Consider the following 20692-nt stretch of genomic DNA (forward strand, 5'->3'; position numbering starts at 1 on the left):
TGAGCTCACTACTACACCTAGACAACAGTGAGAGTAACCGATAGTACTGCCTTACCTAGCGTGTTCTCGATAAAACTCTACCCCTATTCACTCCAACAACAACCTACTGCACACTCAAAAAATCATCAACCAACCCAATACTTGTCAGGTTGACATGGTATGTGATTAGTTCTTAAAGCTGCAATATGTAACTTTTTGGGCGACCTGACCAAATTCACATAGAAATGTAATTTATAGATCGGTCATTCGCATCGAAGTCGAAGCGGTAGATGTGTTCTATGTGTGGTATTTCTATGCTTCCCGGATTTAAGTTTAGTCTTTTACTTTTGTACACCAGCTTCAAAACAGCTGAAAATACAATATTTTTGGTTATTGAAAATAAGACTCTCTACACTACACTTTTTTTTTTGTCACATAAATTGAAATTAAGCAAATTTTGTAATTATAGCAACCAGGAAATGGCAGAGCTATTTCTGCATAGTGCATCTTTAACTGACTTGCCTGAATGAATATAGGTTGAATAAATAAGATTCAGGAAGCCATTCAAATGCACAGTGATGGCATTAACCACTTCATTCAGCAGGCTAATAGGTTCTTCTAAATGCCATCACTTTAATGTCATGCCATCACGGTTAATCTGATGTGGGACGCAGGTAGCAGTAAGTGAAGACTGCATTCACTGCATTGTTATCCAGTCAGTGACCATGTCTAACCATGTATCCTGTTCCCTCTGCTGTTCTGAGTTGTGTTACTGGTGTTGTGGTGACTCTTCCCTCTGCTGTTCTGAGTTGTGTTACTGGTGTTGTGGTGACTCTTCCCTCTGCTGTTCTGAGTTGTGTTACTGGTGTTGTGGTGACTCTTCCCTCTGCTGTTCTGAGTTGTGTTACTGGTGTTGTGGTGACTCTTCCCTCTGCTGTTCTGAGTTGTGTTACTGGTGTTGTGGTGACTCTTCCCTCTGCTGTTCTGAGTTGTTACTGGTGTTGTGGTGACTCTTCCCTCTGCTGTTCTGAGTTGTGTTACTGGTGTTGTGGTGACTCTTCCCTCTGCTGTTCTGAGTTGTTACTGGTGTTGTGGTGACTCTTCCCTCTGCTGTTCTGAGTTGTGTTACTGGTGTTGTGGTGACTCTTCCCTCTGCTGTTCTGAGTTGTGTTACTGGTGTGGTGGTGACTCTTCCCTCTGCTGTTCTGAGTTGTGTTACTGGTGTTGTGGTGACTCTTCCCTCTGCTGTTCTGAGTTGTGTTACTGGTGTGGTGGTGACTCTTCCCTCTGCTGTTCTGAGTTGTGTTACTGGTGTGGTGGTGACTCATCCCCGTGCCATGGAGTGTGACCCTGTCTCATTGCTAATGCATGAGTTAGGGCTGGGCGGGCGACTGCAGACCTGAGTGTGTATCACACTGGCCTTATCAAACATGCATTAGCCCTCTGCAGTTGTGGGAACGCTAGCTGACAGGTGAGCTGGTACACCTGAGACAGAGTCCATTATAGAGCCACTGCCCTTTGGTATTTACCTCAATACAGAACAGGTCACCTGAGAGTGAGGGAGGTACCACTGTAGCATTGTACAGCTCTGCCATGCTGGGAGGGGGTTAAAGGGTTGTTAGAGCTGAGCTTTAATGTCAAGAGAATTGTGTGTTTCCTATGACAAGAGTGTTTTGACGGCTTCATGAATGCTACATTAAGGTTTGTTTATCGTCATGGTGTACAACATTGTCAGCTAAGAGCTGATGTGCAATCGATCTAAATAAATAAACAATCATTAAATAAAGAAATGAATCATGTGACATGGTGTGATACATGTCTGTGTGTAGGGAGGGAGCATCAGTCGGTCACAGCCAGGTAACAGACTCAGGAGCCTTGGTCAGGGACAGACAGGTCTGGACCCCGAGCAATGATGACTGGTCTCTGTAGCCGGGTAGCTATGCTCACCGTACGGCGACAATTGTCCAAAGTAACCTTGTAGTACTCCCGAGCAGCTGCACTCGTCCTCTGTCATCTCAGGTGTCTTCTCTTGGCTCTTGCTTCGGGCTTCTCCGCTCAACCTTGAACTCAAAACATCCAGCTAGCCAGCTGCTAATTAGCTAGCTAGCCAGCCAGCCAGCCAGCCAAACCAACCATCCATCCATCCACCTGACTTGTTTGACAGTTTTGTCGTAAAACTGTACAAGCGTGAACAAGCATTTAAACTCCGCCTGAATAATGCCCATCATTCACCTTGTACGGTGACAATAACGCCCTTTTTGCTGTATACTTTGGAAGTATTGGAATTAGGCCAAGACACTTGCTGTAGGCTGACTGTTTCTTAAACAGAAAAAATATATATATATATTTTTGACCTGTAAACAGATCGTTTGAAATCAATAAAATGTTTTGCATTTACTTTCTCTGAACTCAAATATGCTGCACTGCCCACAAATTCTTAAATATTGGTTTTCTCTGATTTTTAAAAAAACTACAATAGGCCTACTTACAGTGGTAGCCTACACACTTCAATGCAAAAGATCAACTGTCCGTTCACCTGTACGGTATAAACCGCGCTTCCTTTCGGATGCATGGAGCAAAAACGTTAAATTAGAATATCTAATAGGCCCAATTAAATTAGAGATGCGCGTGGTAATTTGTTGTACGGCTACTTCGGGACTCATCATGGTCAGAGAAGGTGAGGAATTTATTCTGCAATGGTTATGACATGTATTGTTTGTACTCTACTCAATGAATTTTACATCACAGTAGGCCATTCAGACGTAGTCTACAAACGTACAAAAGGTGAACCGCGTGTTCTAGCACTTCGGATTGGCTTGCATAGAGCAAAATACTTAGAAAAGCTACTGGTATTTTTATTTACTACTGTGAAAGTCCAATTAAAAGAGACGAATGGTAGCCTATCCTAACTTGTTGTTGGCCTATTGGCTATTTCGCGACTATTGAAACCATCAAAGTCAGAAAAGATGAGGAATTTATTCGGCAATGATCATGGAAATGACAGATTGCGAATTATTTTAGAATGCAAAGATAAAATAAATCGATTCTCTTTCATCTCACTAACATCCATTAATTGCATCGTTATTATATTTAGCTACCTGTTTTTTTGTTATGAATAAGTCATCATATATTCATGCACAAGGCTACTAGGTTACTTTTGTATATTTGCAATACAAAACTTTAACCACTACAAACTGTGCATAAGCATGGTCTAAAGTTTGTGGAGGGATAAGCACAATCTCACGTCAAGTTCAGTTTTTATAAATGCCTACTTGGTGTACACATGTTTTGGGGCATATTTTGTGCACACAGAACATTTATAAAATGAGGCCCCTGGGGAGTATGAATTTGAGCAAGCTTACTTACTTAACAGGTTGTCATGCCGACCGCACTAAAGTGCACGGTTAGAGTTGGCACCATAGTGTGAAAGACCCACCTAGTTCAAGTAGAGTGGGCCGCCAAGAAAGAGACTACAGCCCTCTACAATGTACGAGCCAATAGGTCCTTACATATCACTGGATCAACTCCATTTAGTAACAGTGACACCCACACTCCAATCCTCCCATCTCTACACACTGGCCTATACATGATCATTACAATTAAGGAAACAGCGAGTGGCATGTTTGGTCAAAAGGCTCTTGAACGGAGTCAGAGTCCCAAACAGTACCCTATTCCCTATATAGTGCACTACTTTTGACCAGAGTCCCATGGGTAACCCTATGCGATCCTGTCAAAAGTAGCGCACTTAGGGAATAGTGTGCCATGTGGGACTCCGACTGACATTCTGGGATTCAGTCAGAGCTGCGCTCCCCACATCTAAGAGTTTAGATGAACGTGTCCGTTCACGTTACGCTCTTATGTCTTTGTCCCCCAGGGGGTTATGGGTAAATGTACACGCCTGGTGATTGTTGGAAGGGGGAGGGAGACCCTGGCACGCTTTAGTGCACGCCTGTCGAGTACTATAAAGAGAGGGAGGGGATGGAGATGTGGAGGGGAAGTTGAGAGATTCAGAGGTTTAAAAAGGCTCTACTGAACTATTAGCCTAGAACTCATAACCTAACTAGGGAAGAAAACTAGAAAGGTACGCAAGCCAACTTCAGATTGAGACAACATGACAGACTTAGCAGAGGTAGCATCAACATGACAGACTTAGCAGAGGTAGCATCAACATGACAGACTTAGCAGAGGTAGCATCAACATGACAGACTTAGCAGAGGTAGCATCAACATGACAGACTTAGCAGAGGTAGCATCAACATGACAGACTTAGCAGAGGTAGCATCAACATGACAGACTTAGCAGAGGTAGCATCAACATGACAGACTTAGCAGAGGTAGCATCAACATGACAGACTTAGCAGAGGTAGCATCAACATGACAGACTTAGCAGAGGTAGCATCAACATGACAGACTTAGCAGAGGTAGCATCAACATGACAGACTTAGCAGAGGTAGCATCAACATGACAGACTTAGCAGAGGTAGCATCAACATGACAGACTTAGCAGAGGTAGCATCAACATGACAGACTTAGCAGAGGTAGCATCAACATGACAGACTTAGCAGAGGTAGCATCAACATGACAGACTTAGCAGAGGTAGCATCAACATGACAGACTTAGCAGAGGTAGCATCAACAACAAGATAAAAGATCATCTTTAAGTGTCAATAGGAGATTGGGTATCAAAAACAGACACTAAGTTGCCGTGCGCAACACACACACACACACACAGCCTAGATGGACAGTGATGATGATTGGTAAGGGATTGAGAGTGAGGGTTTTAAAAACTAACCATTAGATCATGTTGGTAGTGGGGGAAGTGCAAGTCTCTCTCTCTCCATCTCGCCCTGTTCCGGAACACAGCAGAGCTGCTGATGGATGACCACTCATCCGGAACAACAAGGAACTCCCAGAGAGAGATGAGACTGTGGGCCACACACGGTCTTCCTGTCTGGCTGCTGCAGTCTAATCATGTACATTTTACACTTTATCCACAACTGGTATTATAGTGGAGCAAGAGTTCACTAACCAGGAAGTAACCTTTAACGTGATTAGTTTAATTTGGCTATTGGTCAAATGGCAATAACGGAGTACATTGAAAACCAACTCCAGCACACTTGACGATCTTGATGCTCCACACACAGATTTAATCAATGGCTATACCAACGACTGGTCAATTGACCTCCATCAATAATAGATTATAACACAGGCTAAAGTTACAGATCAATAATAGACTATAACAAGCCTCCCGAGTGGCGCAGTGGTCTAAGGCACTGCATCGCAGTGCTAGCTGTTACACGAGATTCTGGGTTCGAGTCCAGGCTCGAATCCCAGCCAACCGCGACCGGGAGGCCCATGGAGCGGCGCACAATTGGCCCAGCGTCGTCCGGGTTAGGGGAGGGTTTGGCCGGCAGGGATATCTTTGTCTCATCGCGCACTAGCGACTCCTGTGGCGGGCCGGGCACAGTGCACGCTGACCAGGTCGCCAGGTGTACGGTGTTTCTCCGACACATTGGTGCGGCTGGCTTCCGGGTTGGATGGGCATTGTGTCAAGAAACAGTGCGGCTTGGTTGGGTTGTGTTTCGGAGACTAACTACTACCAATTGGATACCACGAAATTGGGGAGAGAAAAGGGGGGAAAAAAAATACACAAAAAAATGTAATACAAATACTAAGACTATAACACAGGCTAAAGTCACACAGCGTAGGTCCAAATCATATGATACAGCCTACCTCCCAAGGCTCCTGGACAATACGCAATCAGACCAAACAACATCACTTCCTGTTGGAGCCGAGACTCAAACTTTGGCAGTTACTTCAGCATCTAAGCTTAACTATTGCATAACGTCCTTTGAAGATCATGGAATGAAAAACAAAATAAAGAGGTGAAAGTAAATCATTAGTAAACCAATACAGAAAAATATCAAAACTTCTATTATGAACCTTCCTCTCTCTCGTTATCCCTCTCCACAGACTCAACAGAAAACCTGCCTCTCATTCCAGGAAGATTAGTCTAGGTTTCCTCTTTACCAGGTTGGTTGTCATGCACTTGTAAGGCTAAAGACACCTTGCTTTCACCATCACTAATCTGACTGGAGATAAGTACCAGCCCTAAAGCTGGTTCCACAGCGTCCCCACTTGCACTAACTGTCAGTGAGCGCAGTCAGTCAGTCAGTCAGGGCTTCGGGGTACAGCAGTTCCAGAAATGGAGGTTGGGAATGCTCTTTCCATGCTGGGGGTCGGACCATAAAGTGTTACAACTATCTCTATTCACCCACTCTCTCCCTCTCACTCTCTTCCTCCCCCATCCCACCCCACCCCTCTCTTCCTCACCCACACCTTGCCCCTCTTCTCTTCCTCCCTCTCCTCTTTTGCGTCTGGTGGAAACAGCATCAGCCGGAGGAATGGTGCAGACTTACTGTAGGATCAGCAGCAGGTTGGGTCACCTCCCTGTGAGTGGCTATTCCCTGGACTATAATCGCTGTCACACTGGTCAGTGCCAGCCACAGTGTATTACAGTACGTCCTGTCTGAAGCTACTAAGACTGCTAAGCTGCTTTGAACTGCGGTATTCATTCATATTTTAATTACAACGCATGGTCCTTTCTCCGATTTAAACCATTTAATGGATAAGCCATTCATATTTTTCAGCTTAGACTTTACATAGATGTCAACGTTCCTAGTACAGGCGCATGGGGACAATCAATACTTGCCAGCATTTATCATTCCTGTAGGCTGATTTACGTCAATGTTACCAGACTTCACAACAGTCTTAGAAATCGTTACATATGCTTGGTAACAACACCTGTACTGTCCCATAATTGAAACAAATCAGAAACGGAACAAAATTACCCAAACGTGTTGATTACTTGCCGAGAAGAACACAGCACAGCAGATCTATCTGAAAGGCACACCTTATCCTCACGGGAAAAAACCTTGGTCAGGCCTTTGCTTTCTGCTGTATGACACCACACCATGACTACTGATATCAGACCGTACCTTGAAGCCCTGCATTTCGACACCCCCCCTCTGCAGATCCACTGCCTGTCTGAACTAAAACTCACCCTGAGCTTGTTAATTACTGACATGTCGGTAATCATGTCAATTCATCGTTAATGCGTCTCACAGCTATAGATCTGCCAGCTCTAGGACTGTGGAAACAATAAAATGATTAGATACTCTGATTCTATCTATATGGCAACAACAGGCTCTGTCTAATCAGGAAGTCAGACGGCACCAAGGAATGTAGCAGTCAGATACTTCATAATCCTGTCTTTAGATTCCCAGGACAGCACCTCGGTCTAGCTGAGAACGCTGTCAGAACAAAAATGGTTGCCATAGGAATGAGCAGCGTGCTTAGTCACCCACAGACCAAGGACGAGACGTTTCAGGAGAATGGTGCCCTAACAGAATACAAACACCGCTGTAACTGTGGGGTGGGAAAGAAACAAATGCAACTACAGGCGTGTGTGTGTGTGTGTGTGTGTGTGTGTAATCCAACACTGTTTTAAGATGTAGACAGTATTTGGAGTGTGTGTGTGATTGCGACACTATCTGACTGTTAAGGAGTGTGTGTGCACGTCACACTGTTTTCCCCTGGCGACATCATTAACAAGTGTGTTGACCCGGTGTAAATAGCCTTGTACTATGTAGCAGTGACACGTGTCCCACACACACACACACACACACCTAATCAATCTAGTCTCTTAATAACGTCAAAGAGAGGTGCTGGATAGCTACCAAACCAGATACCTACAGAGCAGATCACTACAGTACAGAGCTCATAGCTAATATATGGACTGGACCGCAACTCTATACAATTCACCAAACATGCTGATGGAATCCATGCCCCTAGGCAGGCTGATTAAAAACATCTGATGCTCAGTCAGTCTTATGTGACATGCTAATAAAGGACATTAATCTTATGTACAAGAGAGTCAATATTAAGTGATAGCTATACTGTAGTAAGCTAACTACAACAACAGTACTGGCGTCAGGTAGCCTAGCGGTTAAGAGCGTTTAAGAGCATGCCAGTAGCCGAAAGGTCGCTGGTTCGAATCCCTAAGCCGACTGGGTGAAACATCTGACGATGTGCCCTTGAGCAAGATACTGGATAGGAGTGTCTGCTAAATGACTAAAATGTCAAATGTACTAGAACACGGGTAATTATGGAAATGTCAAATTAGTAATAACATACTGACCAACTTGTTTCAGTTTACTAATAACATACTATCCAAATACCCAGGCTGAAATATGCCCCAAGCTGAAATATGCCCCAGAGTCAAGGCAAAGTTATCTTTACATGTTATCTACCTCCCCTTCACACACACACACACACACACACACACACACACACACACACACACACAACTCCATCATACAAAGTACTGCTGCTCCAGCCATGACTTACCCAGACATCCAGCCCCTCTGTACACTGAGAGAAAACACAGCCAGAATGGTGCTGCTTCTCCTTTTACACACTCCTCCTTTTTCCTGGCACACACTTAGCGCTCTCTCTTTAGCGCTACCACACACACACACACACACACACACACACACGCTGCTGCACAGTTAATGTGGTGGGAGAGTTGTCCCCGCTGTGTCCGATACTATCAGTGTTCTCCTCAGACTGACGAGGTTCAGAGAGAGAGGGAGAACCACCCCTCCCCTTCAGTTCTGAAGCTCAGCTCGGCAGTACTGCAGTAAGTAACCCCAAAGCTTCTCAGAGAGAGAGGGACAGGGGACGGGGCGTAGAGTGTGTGTAAGGCAGCTATGGAATGTGTTTTCCCCCCTTACCATGAGCACCTCATGCCAGCAGCAGCAGCTCTCATCAACTCGCTCCATGACACACACACACACACACACACACACACACACACACACACACACACGAGCCAGGCATGTTCAAGGTCTAACTTAGAGTGGGAGGGGAGAGTTCAGTTCTGTTGACACTGTTGGAGAGGAATGAATGTGTGTGTGTGTGTGTGTGGGTGTGTGTGTGTGTGTGTGTGTGTGTGTGTGTGTGTGTGTGTGTGTGAGAGAGAGAGCAGGTAACCTGGTCAGAATGCTGCCCCCCCCCCCCCAAAAAAAAAAAAAAGTGGGAGGAGACTTTTCCCACCAAGCAAAATCAAAATCCACTGTTGCTAAGCAGCAAAAGTCTCCCACCCTTATTTGCTGCAGCAGGAAAGTAGCGCCAGGTTCTGGAGGGAAAGGAAAATACAGCAGACGATTACAACATGCCGATACACAGGGCTATTGACCAGCTAGTCCCGTGTAAATAGATTACAATATGTAATACACAGGGCTATTGACCAGCTAGTCCCGTGTAAATAGATTACAATATGTAATACACAGGGCTATTGACCAGCTAGTCCCGTGTAAATAGATTACAATATGTAATACACAGGGCTATTGACCAGCTAGTCCCGTGTAAATAGATTACAATATGTAATACACAGGGCTATTGACCAGCTAGTCCCGTGTAAATAGATTACAATATGTAATACACAGGGCTATTGACCAGCTAGTCCCGTGTAAATAGATTACAATATGTAATACACAGGGCTATTGACCAGCTAGTCCCGTGTAAATAGATTACAATATGTAATACACAGGGCTACTGACCGACCAGCAAGTTCTGTGTAAATAGAGAGATTACAAAGGGCCTTATCCATGAACGACTGCTAATTTTATGCACACATGCATACGCCCACACACACACACACACACAGGTCACTGAGGATAACGGCTATACCGGTGACACACACACACTTCTAGCAGGGGAGCTACCTTTGATATCTGACCTCTGAACCCAAACCCAGCACACAGAGGTCATGAACTCCAGCATGTGGACAAATACAGTATAAATACAGGAGGATCTACACAGTAAGACTGTGACTTATGATCAACAACAGCAGTTAAATATTACAGCAACTGCATCGTCGGCCAACGCTAATGCTACTTAAATAGGAGGAATAGTGCCATATCAATACCAGCTGAATAAGATCTCTAATGCCCCCCCCCCGCCCGCGCCACACACACACACCCAGATCTGCATGCGACATGTCGACTGCCCTAACCAACGCTGGCAGGCTCAGTGGAACCATCAGAACGCCATGGCGATATGAAGATGACAGGAGGAAAGGAAGACAGGAAAAGAAAGAGGACTTTCTCTCCAAAGAAGACAGACAACTCTGTATTCAGGAAAATGACGACGGACTCACTTGATATCTCCAGAAATTAATTCTTCCATGGTATCTTATGAGCCCCCACACACACACACACACACACACACTTAATGTCCTTGCTGCATATCTGGATCACAGCAACATTTCAAATGAAAACAGTCACTGGAAATTGGATGCCATTGAAATGGCAAATCGATTGCATAACACACACAGAGAACACAAAAGGAAGGAGACAATGTAAATAAGCAGAGCCCACGCGGATTTGTCCGAGCAAAGAGCAACACACAACACTCATTCTTCCCACAGGGTGAAAATGTAGAGACTTTACACGAAAGGGAGATAGAAAGAGAGAACGAGAGAGGGAGAGAGGGATAACTAGAGGAAGAAAGAGAGATTTTGGGTTCTTCCAATAGGTCTCCTTCACCCTACTGTATCTAACTAAGCCTGGAATGAACAAACACTAGCTGTTTGACATGAGGGAAGTTCGGACATCCAACATCCGCCACACATACTGCAGCTTAGAACTGAAAATCTTTACAGAACTTTCCCACTTCAATAAGCACATAGGGGTGGGAAGGGAATCAGCCAGCATGTAGTTCAGGGGTAAGCAGGCAGCAGCTACAGACCAAGTGGTTTAAATTCATTCACACAAAGATCAATGGATGGAAACGTTTAAGGCCTGAAAACAGTCATATTTATATCTGTGGAGAATGGCATCATCAACCAATCATTCCATGACTTATCTGATTAAATAACGGGTCAATATATAAAAATATTGACTCTGAAGCAACTGCAAAAAAAACTAACCATAATCACTACTTTCAGATACATTTTCTTCAAGTCCAGGCATGTTATAGCCGTGTCAAAAATAAATCAGATTTATTTTGATTAAACTAAAAAGGATGCTGAAGAATTCAAAGCCAAGCAGGAATTTCTAATGTTAAAGCTCAGGTCAGAGTTAAAGGCTATGGAATCACAAGATCAGAGGGAAAATACACACAAGGGGATTAGAGTAACTATACTGTTCAGGCGTATGAAGAAACGTTGAGGTAATGTTTGTTTGGTATGATATGAACGTTGAGGAAATGTTTCTCCGGGATGAGAGCCTGCCTTCCTGGTGGCATGCAAACCCTCATATAACCTTTCACTTCGCCTGTCATTTCCATGGCTAAGAGAGCTAGGGTGTGTTTGTATGTTGGTGTCCCCTTGTAACCTAGTGAAAATGACATGAACTTCCTTGTCATCAATAACTTCACACAGCTCATAGAGAACTCTCCCCATCTTTGATTGACAAACATTTCTCTGTAACTAAAATAGTTCTAGCACAGAAAGTTCCAGAACAGAAACCATTTGCAACATTCCAGTGTTGCCCAGACTCAAAATACAAGTTCTAATCAATCCTTGTCTGACTGAGAACACAGTTAAGAGTGATAAGTGTCTCTACAACAACAGGTGTGTGTGTGTGTGTGTGTGTGTGTGTGTGCGCTACATGGCGCCAGCTGTCACTGATAACACACAGATTTAGTCCTTCATCTCGCCTGGCTCCTCTCACACATGTACTGGTCTACGGGCTGGTCAACAGGACAGGGTCTACGGGCTGGTCAACAGGACAGGGTCTACGGGCTGGTCAACAGGACAGGGTCTACGGGCTGGTCAACAGGGTCTACGGGCTGGTCAACAGGGTCTACGGGCTGGTCAACAGGGTCTACGGGCAGGGTCTACGGGCTGGTCAACAGGACAAGTACATCAAGTGAAGACTTCTATAATTAACAACTGATTGACTAAATAACCAAACAACATGTTTTGATGAAAGCAATGACTTGGGATGTGGTAGACTTAATGTGCTAAACAGGAGCACACCAATAAAATAAAAGAATGTATTTGAAATCGGGACTGCAAAACATCACAGCCAGCTACTTAAAAAATCTGCCTAATCTTGTTTGAAATACATATACTAGGACCACACACACAGTCAACTTATCATGGACCACCCAGCCGGCACTTACCCTCTTCAACAAGGGAACACATTTTTCCCAGGCTGCCCCTGTCAGGCCACCAGAGCTCAGGACCTCTTTGGGGACTAAGGGGCCCTCAGCCCGGCTGGTCTAAAGACCCAGAACCATCATTTAGACCTGGGAGGCCCCTTGCTCCCAGAAATAGATCAGTATTCTGTAACTATTTAGACTCGTGACATATAATGCATTCAGAAAGTATTTAGACCCCTTGACTTTTTCCAAATGTTGTTACGTTACAGCCTTATTCTAAAATTGTTTTTTTCCTATTAATCTACACAAAATAATCCATAATGACAAACCAAAAACAGGTTTTTAGAAATGTTTGCATATGTATTAAAAATAAAAAAACTGAAATATCACATTTACATAAGTATTCATACCATTTACTCAGTACTTTGTTGAAGCACCTTTGGCAGTGATTACAGCCTCGAGTCTTCTTGGGTATGATGCTACAAGCTTGGCAAAACTGTATTTGGGGAGTCTCTCCCATTCTTCACTGCAGATCCTCTCAAGCTCTGTCAGGTTGGATGGGGAGCGTCGCTGCACAGCTATTTTAAGGTCTCTCTAGAGATGTTAGATGGGGTTCAAGTCCGGGCTCTGACTGGGCCACTCAATGACATTCATAGACTTCTCCCAAAGCCACCCCTACGTTGTCTTGGCTATGTGCTTAGGGTCATTGTAATGTTGGAAGGTGAACCTTTGCCCCAGTCTGAGGTCCTGAGCGCTCTGGAGCCGGTTTTCATCAAGGATCTCTCTGTGCTTTGCTCTGTTCATCTTTCCCTCCATCCTGACTAGTCTCCCAGTCCCTGCCGCTGAAAAACATCCCCACAGCATGATGCTACACCCACCATTCCGCACCGTAGAGATGGTGCCAGGTTTCCTCCAGACGTGACGCTTGGCATTCAGGCCAGAGTTCAGTCTTGGTCTCATCAGACCAGAGAATCTTGTTTCTCATGGTCTGAGAGTTCTTTAGATACCTTTTGGCAAATTCCAAAGGGCTGGCAAGTGCATTTTACTGAGGAGTGGCTTCCACCTGGCCACTCTAGCATAAAGGCCTGATTGGTGGAGTGCTGCAGAGATGGTTGTACTTCTGGAGCGCTGTCAGAGTGACCATCGGGTTCTTGGTCACCTCCCTGACCAAGCCCCTTCTCCCCCGATTGCTCAGTTTGGCCGGGCAGCCAGCACTAGGAAGAGTCTTTGTGGTTCCAAACTTCTTCTATTTAAGAATGACGGAGGCCACTGTGTTCTTGGGGACCTTCAGTGCTGCAGAAATGTTTTGGAACCTTTCCCCAGATCTGTGCCTTGACACAATCCTGTCTCGGAGCTCTACAGACAATTCCTTCGACCTTATGGCTTGGTTTTGCTCTGACATGCACTGTCAAATGAGGGACCTTATATAGACAGGTGTGTGCCTTTCAAAATCATGTCCAATCTATTGAATTTACCACAAGTGGACTCCAATCAAGTTGTAGAAACATCTTAAGGATGATCAATTGAAACAGGGTGCACCTGACCTCAATTTCACATCCCATAGCAAAGGGTCTGAATACTTGTGTACAGTTGAAGTCGGAAGTTTACATACACCTTAGGCAAATAGTTTAAACTCAGTTTTTCACAGTTCCTAAAATGTAATCCTAGTAAAAATTCCCTGTCTTAGGTCAATTAGGATCACCACTTTATTTTAAGAATGAGAAATGTCAGAATAATAGTAGAGAGAATGATTTATTTCAGCTTTTATTTCTTTCATCACATTCCTGGTGGGTCAGAGGTTTACATACACTCAATTAGTATTTGGTAGCATTGCCTTTAAATTGTTTAACTTGGGTCAAACGTTTTGGGTAGCCTTCCACAAGCTTCCCACAATAAGTTGGGTGCATTTTGGCCCATTCCTCCTGACAGAGCTGGTGTAACTGAGTCAGGTTTGTAGGCCTCCTTGCTGGCACACGCTTTTTCAGTTCTGCACACAAATTTTCTATGGGATTGAGGTCAGCGCTTTGTGATGGCCACTCCAATATCTTGACTTTGTTGTCCTTAAGCCATTTTACCACAACTTTGGAAGTATGCTTGGGGTCATTGTCCATTTGGAAGACTTATTTGCAACCAAGCTTTAACTTCCTGACTGATGTCTTGAGATGTTGCTTCAATATATCCACATAATTCTCCGTCCTCATGATGCCATCTATTTTGTGAAGTGCACCAGTCCCTCCTGCAGCAAAGCACCCCCACAACATGATGCTGCCACCCCCGTGCTTCACGGTTGGGATGATGTTCTTCGGCTTGCAAGCCTCCCCCTTTTTCCTCTGAACATAACGATGGTCATTATGGTGAAACAGTTCTATTTTTGTTTCATAAGACCAAAGGACATTTCTCCAAAAAGTACCATCTTTGTCCCCATGTGCAGTTGCAAACCGTAGTCTGGCTTTTTTATGGCGGTTTTGGAGCAGTGGCTTCTTCCTTGCTAGGCGGCCTTTCAGGTTATGTCGATATAGGACTCATTTTACTGTGGATATAGATACTTTTGTACCTGTTTCCTCCAGCATCTTCACAAGGTCCTTTGCTGTTGTTCTGGGATTGATTTGCACTTTTCGCACCAAAGTACGTTAATCTTTAGGAGCCAGAACGCGTCTCCTTCCTAAGCAGTATGACGGCTGCCTGGTCCCATGGTGTTTAGACTTACATAATATTGTTTGTACAGATGAACGTGGTACCTTCAGGCGTTTGGGAAATTGCTCCCAGCGATGAATCAGACTTGTGGAGGTCTACAAGTTTTTTCTGAGGTCTTGGCTGATTTCTTTTGATTTTCCCATGATGTCAAGCAAAGAGGCACTGAGTTTGAAGGTAGGCCTTGAAATACATCCACAGGTACACCTCCAATTGACTGAAATTATGTCAATTAGCCTATCAGAAGCTTCTAAAACCATGACATTTTCTGGAATTTTCCATGCTGGTTTAAAGGCACAGTCAACTTAGTGTATGTAAACTTCTGACCCACTGGAATTGTGATACAGTGAATTATGTGAAATAATCTGTCTGTAAACAATTGTTGGAAAAATGACTTATGTCATGCACAAAGTAGATGTTCTAATCGACTTGTCTAACCTATAGTTTATTAACATGAAATTTGTGGAGTCGTTGAAAAACGAGTTTTAATGACTCCAACCTAAGTGCATGTAAACCTCCGACTTCAACTGTAAATAAGGTATTTCTGTTTATTATTTTTTATACATTTGCAAAAAAAAATCTAAAAACCTGTTTTTGATTTGTCATTATGAGGTAAAAAAGTAATTTAAATCAATTTTAGTACAAGGCTGTAACGTAAAAAAATTTGGAAAAAGGGAAGGGGTCTGAATAATTTTGATTTCACTGTACATAAGGCATTTATACAATATAGGCTATATGGCTAAAAGGTAGCCAATGGTATTTGAAGTAGGTATTTAGACTACACAAATGCAACATCTACCATTCACCACTAACCACACAGCCATTAGACCACGTCCTCAATTATGTGGTGGGTGTAAACATTTAAGCAAAGTGCTCTTGACAAGTCACCCAGCAAGTGTTAGGCCTAGTGGTTAGAGGGGGTATTCCAGACAGCCTGGGGAGGCTGTGACATCTATTCCCTCTGGAGTCATTCAGAGTCCTCACATAGCTCAGCTGTTAGCTTCAACCAAGGCAGACTATCAGACTAAACAAATAGCTCGCAGGTGGGTCATCACAGTCCATCTCCCTCTCAACAGAGAACGTTTAGATAGAAATACAGTACGAAGGACATTCATGCCTCTCTGGCATGTATACTGAACAAAAATATGCAACAATTTCAACGATTTACCTGAGTTACAGTTCATATACGGAAATCAGTCAATTGAAATGAATTCATCAGGCCCTAATCTATGGATTTCACATGACTGGGTATGAGCACAGCCAATCAGAATGAGTTTTTCCCCACAAAAGGGCTTTATTACAGAAAGAAATGCTTCTCAGTTTCATCAGCTGTCCAGGTGGCTGGTCTCAGATGATCCTGCAGGTGAAGAAGCCGGATGTGGAGGTCCTGGGCTGGCGTGGTTACACGTGGTCTGTGGTTGTGAGGCCGGTTGGACGTACTGCCAAATTCTCTAAAATGAAGTTGGAGGCGGCTTATGGTAGAGAAATTAACATTCAATTATCTGGCAACAGCTCTGGTGGACATTCCTGCAGTCAGCATGTCAGTTCCACGCTCCCTCAAAACTTGAGACATCTGTGGCATTGAGTTGTGTGACAAAACTGCACATTCTATTTTATTGTCCCCAGCGCAAAGTGCACCTGAGTAATGATCATGTTTAATCAACTTCTTGATATGCCACACCTGTCAGGTGGATGAATTATCTTGGCAAAGGTGAAATTCTCACTAACAGGGATGTAAACAAATTTGAGCACAAAATTGAAGAGAAATAAGCTTTTTGTGTGTATGGAACATTTTGGGGATACTTTATTTCAGCTCATGAAACATGGGACCAACACCTTACGTGTTGCATTTATATCACATCAACTCTATCCATGACATTTCTATCTGCAAAGTTCCACACGGTTTGCCCGCTGAAGGTGCACCAGTATTTCATCTTGCCTGCCGAGCTAACACATCACTGTATACTAAGTAGTATGAAGTTTAGTTTGGAGATCGGAATAAAATGAGTCTTTGTGTGAGTGAAACATGACCGAACTAAGTGAGCAGCTATATCGGATGTCTCAGTGCTGTGCCAGTGAGCGAGGGAGTCAGAGAGAGCACCCGCAACATACCACCCTAACAGGCATGTTGAGTCTACACCGGACCCACCTAACATGATTGCACCGTATCAGGTTTTTATGAGACGCCATTAACCTGCCAGTGAGACTGAACCCAGAGGAAGAGGTCAAAGAAAGACGGTTGCCATTTTGTGCCTAATGTGCCCCTCCAGCCTAAATGGAATGGAACTAAACTCAGGTGTAGGTAAACAAATAGCTGGGCCATTTGGAATGTACTACAAAATGCAAGGACCAGTGTTTCCCCTAGGATTTTTTTCAGCAGCAGTGGCAGAGTTAGCGGGGCAGGGAGTAGGGTTTTCCTGGGGCACACATCTACATTATAAATAAAAAATATATACAGTGCCATCGGAAAATATTCAGACCCCTTGACTTTTTCCAAATTTTGTTACATTACAGCCTTTATCTAAATTGGATTAAATAAAACAATTTCCTCAGCAATCTACACACAATACCACATGATGACTAAGCGAAAATAGGTTTTTGGAAATGTATTAAAAACAAAACATATATATATATTTTTTTTACATAAGTATTCAGACTCGAAATTGAGCTCAGTTGCATCCTGTTTCCATTGATCATCCTTGAGATGTTTCTACAACTTGATTGGAGTCCTCTTGGGGTAAATTCTATTGATTGGACATGATTTGGAAAGGCCTACACCTGTCTATATTGGGTCTCTCAGTTGACAGTGCACGTCAGAGCAAAAACCAAGCCATGAGGTCGAAGGAATTGTCCATAGAGCTCAGAGACAGGATTGTGTCGAGGCACAGATCTGGGGAAGGGTAGCAAGATATTTCTGCAGCATTGAAGGTCCCCAAGAACACAGTGGCCTCCATCATTCTTAAAAGGAAGAAGTTTGGAACCACAAAGACTCTTCCTAGAGCTGGCCACCCGGCCAAACTGAGCAATCATGGGAGAAGGGCCTTGGTCAGGGAGGTGAACAAGAACCCGATGGTCACTCTGACAGAGCTCTAGAGTTACTCTGTGGAGATGGGAGAACCTTCCAGAAGGACAACCATCTCTGCAGCCCTCCACCAATTAGGCCTTCATGGTAGAGTGGCAAGACAGAAGCCACTCCTCATTAAAAGGCATATGACAGAGTTGAGTTTGCCAAAAGGCACCTAAACTCTTAGACCATGAGAAACAAGATTCTCTGGTCTGATGAAACCAAGATTGAACTCTTTGGCCCGAAAGCCAAGCGTCACGTCTGGAGGAAACCTGGCACCATCCCTACGGTGAAGCATGGTGGTGGCAGCATCATGTTGTGGGAATGTTTTTCAGTGGCAGGGAATGGGAGACTTGTCAGGGTCGAGGCACAGATGAACAGAGCAAAGTACAGAGAGATCCTTGATGTCAACCTGCTACAGAGGGCTCAGGACCTCAGACTGGGGGCGAAGGTTGACCTTCCAAAAGGACAACGACCCTAAACACACAGGAGTGGGATCGGGACAAGTCTCTGAATGTCATTGAGTGGCCTAGACAGAGCCCGGACTTGAACATCTCTGGAGTGACCTGAAAATAACTTTGCAGCAACGCTCCCCATCCAACCTGACAGAGCTTGAGAGAATCTGCAGAGAAGAATGGGAGCAACTCCCCAAATACAGATGTGCCAAGTTTGTAACATCATACCCAAGAAGATTTAAGGCTGTAATTGCTGCCAAAGATGCTCCAACAAAGTACTGAGTAAAGGGTCTGAATAATTATGTAAATGTAATATTTCAGAGAGATATATATATATATATACTTCAATTTCTATCAAATTTGATCAATTTTAGAATATGGCTGTAAAGTAAAGGGGTCTGAATACATTCTGAAGGCACTATCTATATACAGTATATATATATATATTTTTTTTTGTTGCAATGGTGGCCTCGATTTAGCAGCGGCGGTGTGTAGCTGCTAAATGCATACAGGGGAAACACTGAAGGACCATTCATTTTGAGTGACCCTGGTGCAATTCCTCGCCACAAACATCCACGATGCAGCGTTCTCCACCTGGCATAGCCTACGCAGCTTGGGTGGCTGCTTAGAATGCCTGACGTGTTACGGACCCAAAATAGACCAGAGTGAGGGGATGGAGTCAACACAGACAGTAGAGTGTGAGGAGGAAGAGTGATAACTCCCTAAATGGTAGAACTAAAACAGGACAAGCAGCTAATACATCTATAGAGAGCTCCAGTCAATCTATACTAAGGCTAGTAAACTACCCTGTCTCAATGCTTAGGGTCAGTAAATAGTAAAAAGAGAAATTAGACCAAAAATGACAACAAAAAAATCGAATTGAATTTTAAACCGGAATTACATGTCGCTGGCTGTTTTGGTACTTGATCTATGACTTTTAAGAGTAAAACAGTAAATACTATAACAATGGGAGAGGCTTGGCCTCCGTTATTGAAAAACGGAACTAGATTTAGCAGTTTAACTCTTTACATCGTGTTATAAATGTTTAAAATTATAGCTAAATTATAGGGTAAATAAAGAATTGAATGGCTGGTAAGAGCTCTTAAGATACAATGACGCCATCAATCAGAAATGGCTATTGCGTAACTCAACAAGCCCAGGCAAAGTTAGATGAGTTTGAATAAGGAGCGGCTATGCTTGTTGCAGTCTTGACATTAAAGTGCAATGCAATGCATAAGACACACATGTAACAGTTTTGGAAAGTTACCACCCTCTGGTTAAGGATGGGGCTCTGACTGTTACTATCGTAAACATGGTGTCAGTGTTTTCATCCAGATGGACTTTAAAAAGTCTGAGCACGTCATACAAGAGAGACAACAGGAAAATGTAGATGAACAACGATGAGTCTTGTCAAATATAGTTCGAGCGGTCTGATTTTCAAAAGTGCGTCAGGATTGAGCCATCAACCTTAGCAGCAATCAATTGAAAACAAGTCTGTTTTCTGTTAACAAATGTTAGGAAATGTTCTGTTTTCTATAAGTCTATCTGTCATGGCTTGTCTTGAAATGGAGACACTTTCTTGGAGCCACTGTGTTTGTAGCCGACAGTTAGTTCAGTCTGAGGCTGTGTGGCGGTCTGTTGTCCTTAGAAGCTGAGTAGAAACAGATATGGTAACTAGCCCCCTGGGGTAAAAGCTTAGACATACATACATACATACATACATACATACATACATACATACATACATACATACATACATACATACATAAAAACCCTGGCAGAACACCTCCTGAGCGGTGCCTCGGCTCTCACGGCGTTGGGGCCTCCCACTGGGTGCACACGGTGTGCTTGGGTCACCTCCATCACCTCACTGCTTGGCCAGGTACACCTCCATGTTGTGGGGGGGGTCTACCTGAGTTATCCTGCCAGTCTTGTCTCAAAGATTAAGCCGTGCAAGTCTTAGTACACACAGCCGGTACAGTGAAACGTCAAATGGGTCATTAAATCAGTTACGGTTCCTTTGATTGCTCAAACGTTACTTGGATGACTGCAGCAGTTATAGAGCTAATAAATGTCTACGGGTGCTGACCTTTGGGGATGCGGCACTTATTCAGACCCATGCAGGCGACTCTCGGGCACCACAAACACTTATTCAGACCCATGCAGGGTACTCTCAGGCACCACAAACACTTATTCAGACCCATGCAGGGTACTCTCGGGCACCACAAACACTTATTCATACCCATGCAGGGTACTCTCGGGCACCACAAACACTTTTGGTGACTCTAACTTCGACTGGTGACGTCTAATTTGAATGTCTGCCCTATCAACTTTCA

General features: G+C 43.9%; 1 protein-coding gene across 2 annotated transcripts in view; it reads right to left on the bottom strand.

Annotated features, from left to right (window-relative positions):
* LOC106602190 (uncharacterized) overlaps positions 1-20692 on the bottom strand; it is an 83592-nt gene that overhangs the window by 58104 nt on the left and 4796 nt on the right. The window contains exon 1 of one of the 2 annotated variants that reach the window (XM_045716427.2): positions 8385-8676. The exons of the other annotated variant lie outside the window; for it this stretch is intronic. The gene's annotated coding sequence lies outside the window, so the exon portion shown is untranslated. Of the gene's footprint in view, positions 1-8384; positions 8677-20692 lie in introns of those variants that run through there. 2 annotated transcript variants of the gene reach the window in all.

The sequence above is a fragment of the Salmo salar genome, chromosome 04 (assembly GCF_965601325.2).
Source record: "Salmo salar chromosome 04, fSalSal1, whole genome shotgun sequence".
Classification (NCBI taxonomy): domain Eukaryota; kingdom Metazoa; phylum Chordata; class Actinopteri; order Salmoniformes; family Salmonidae; genus Salmo; species Salmo salar.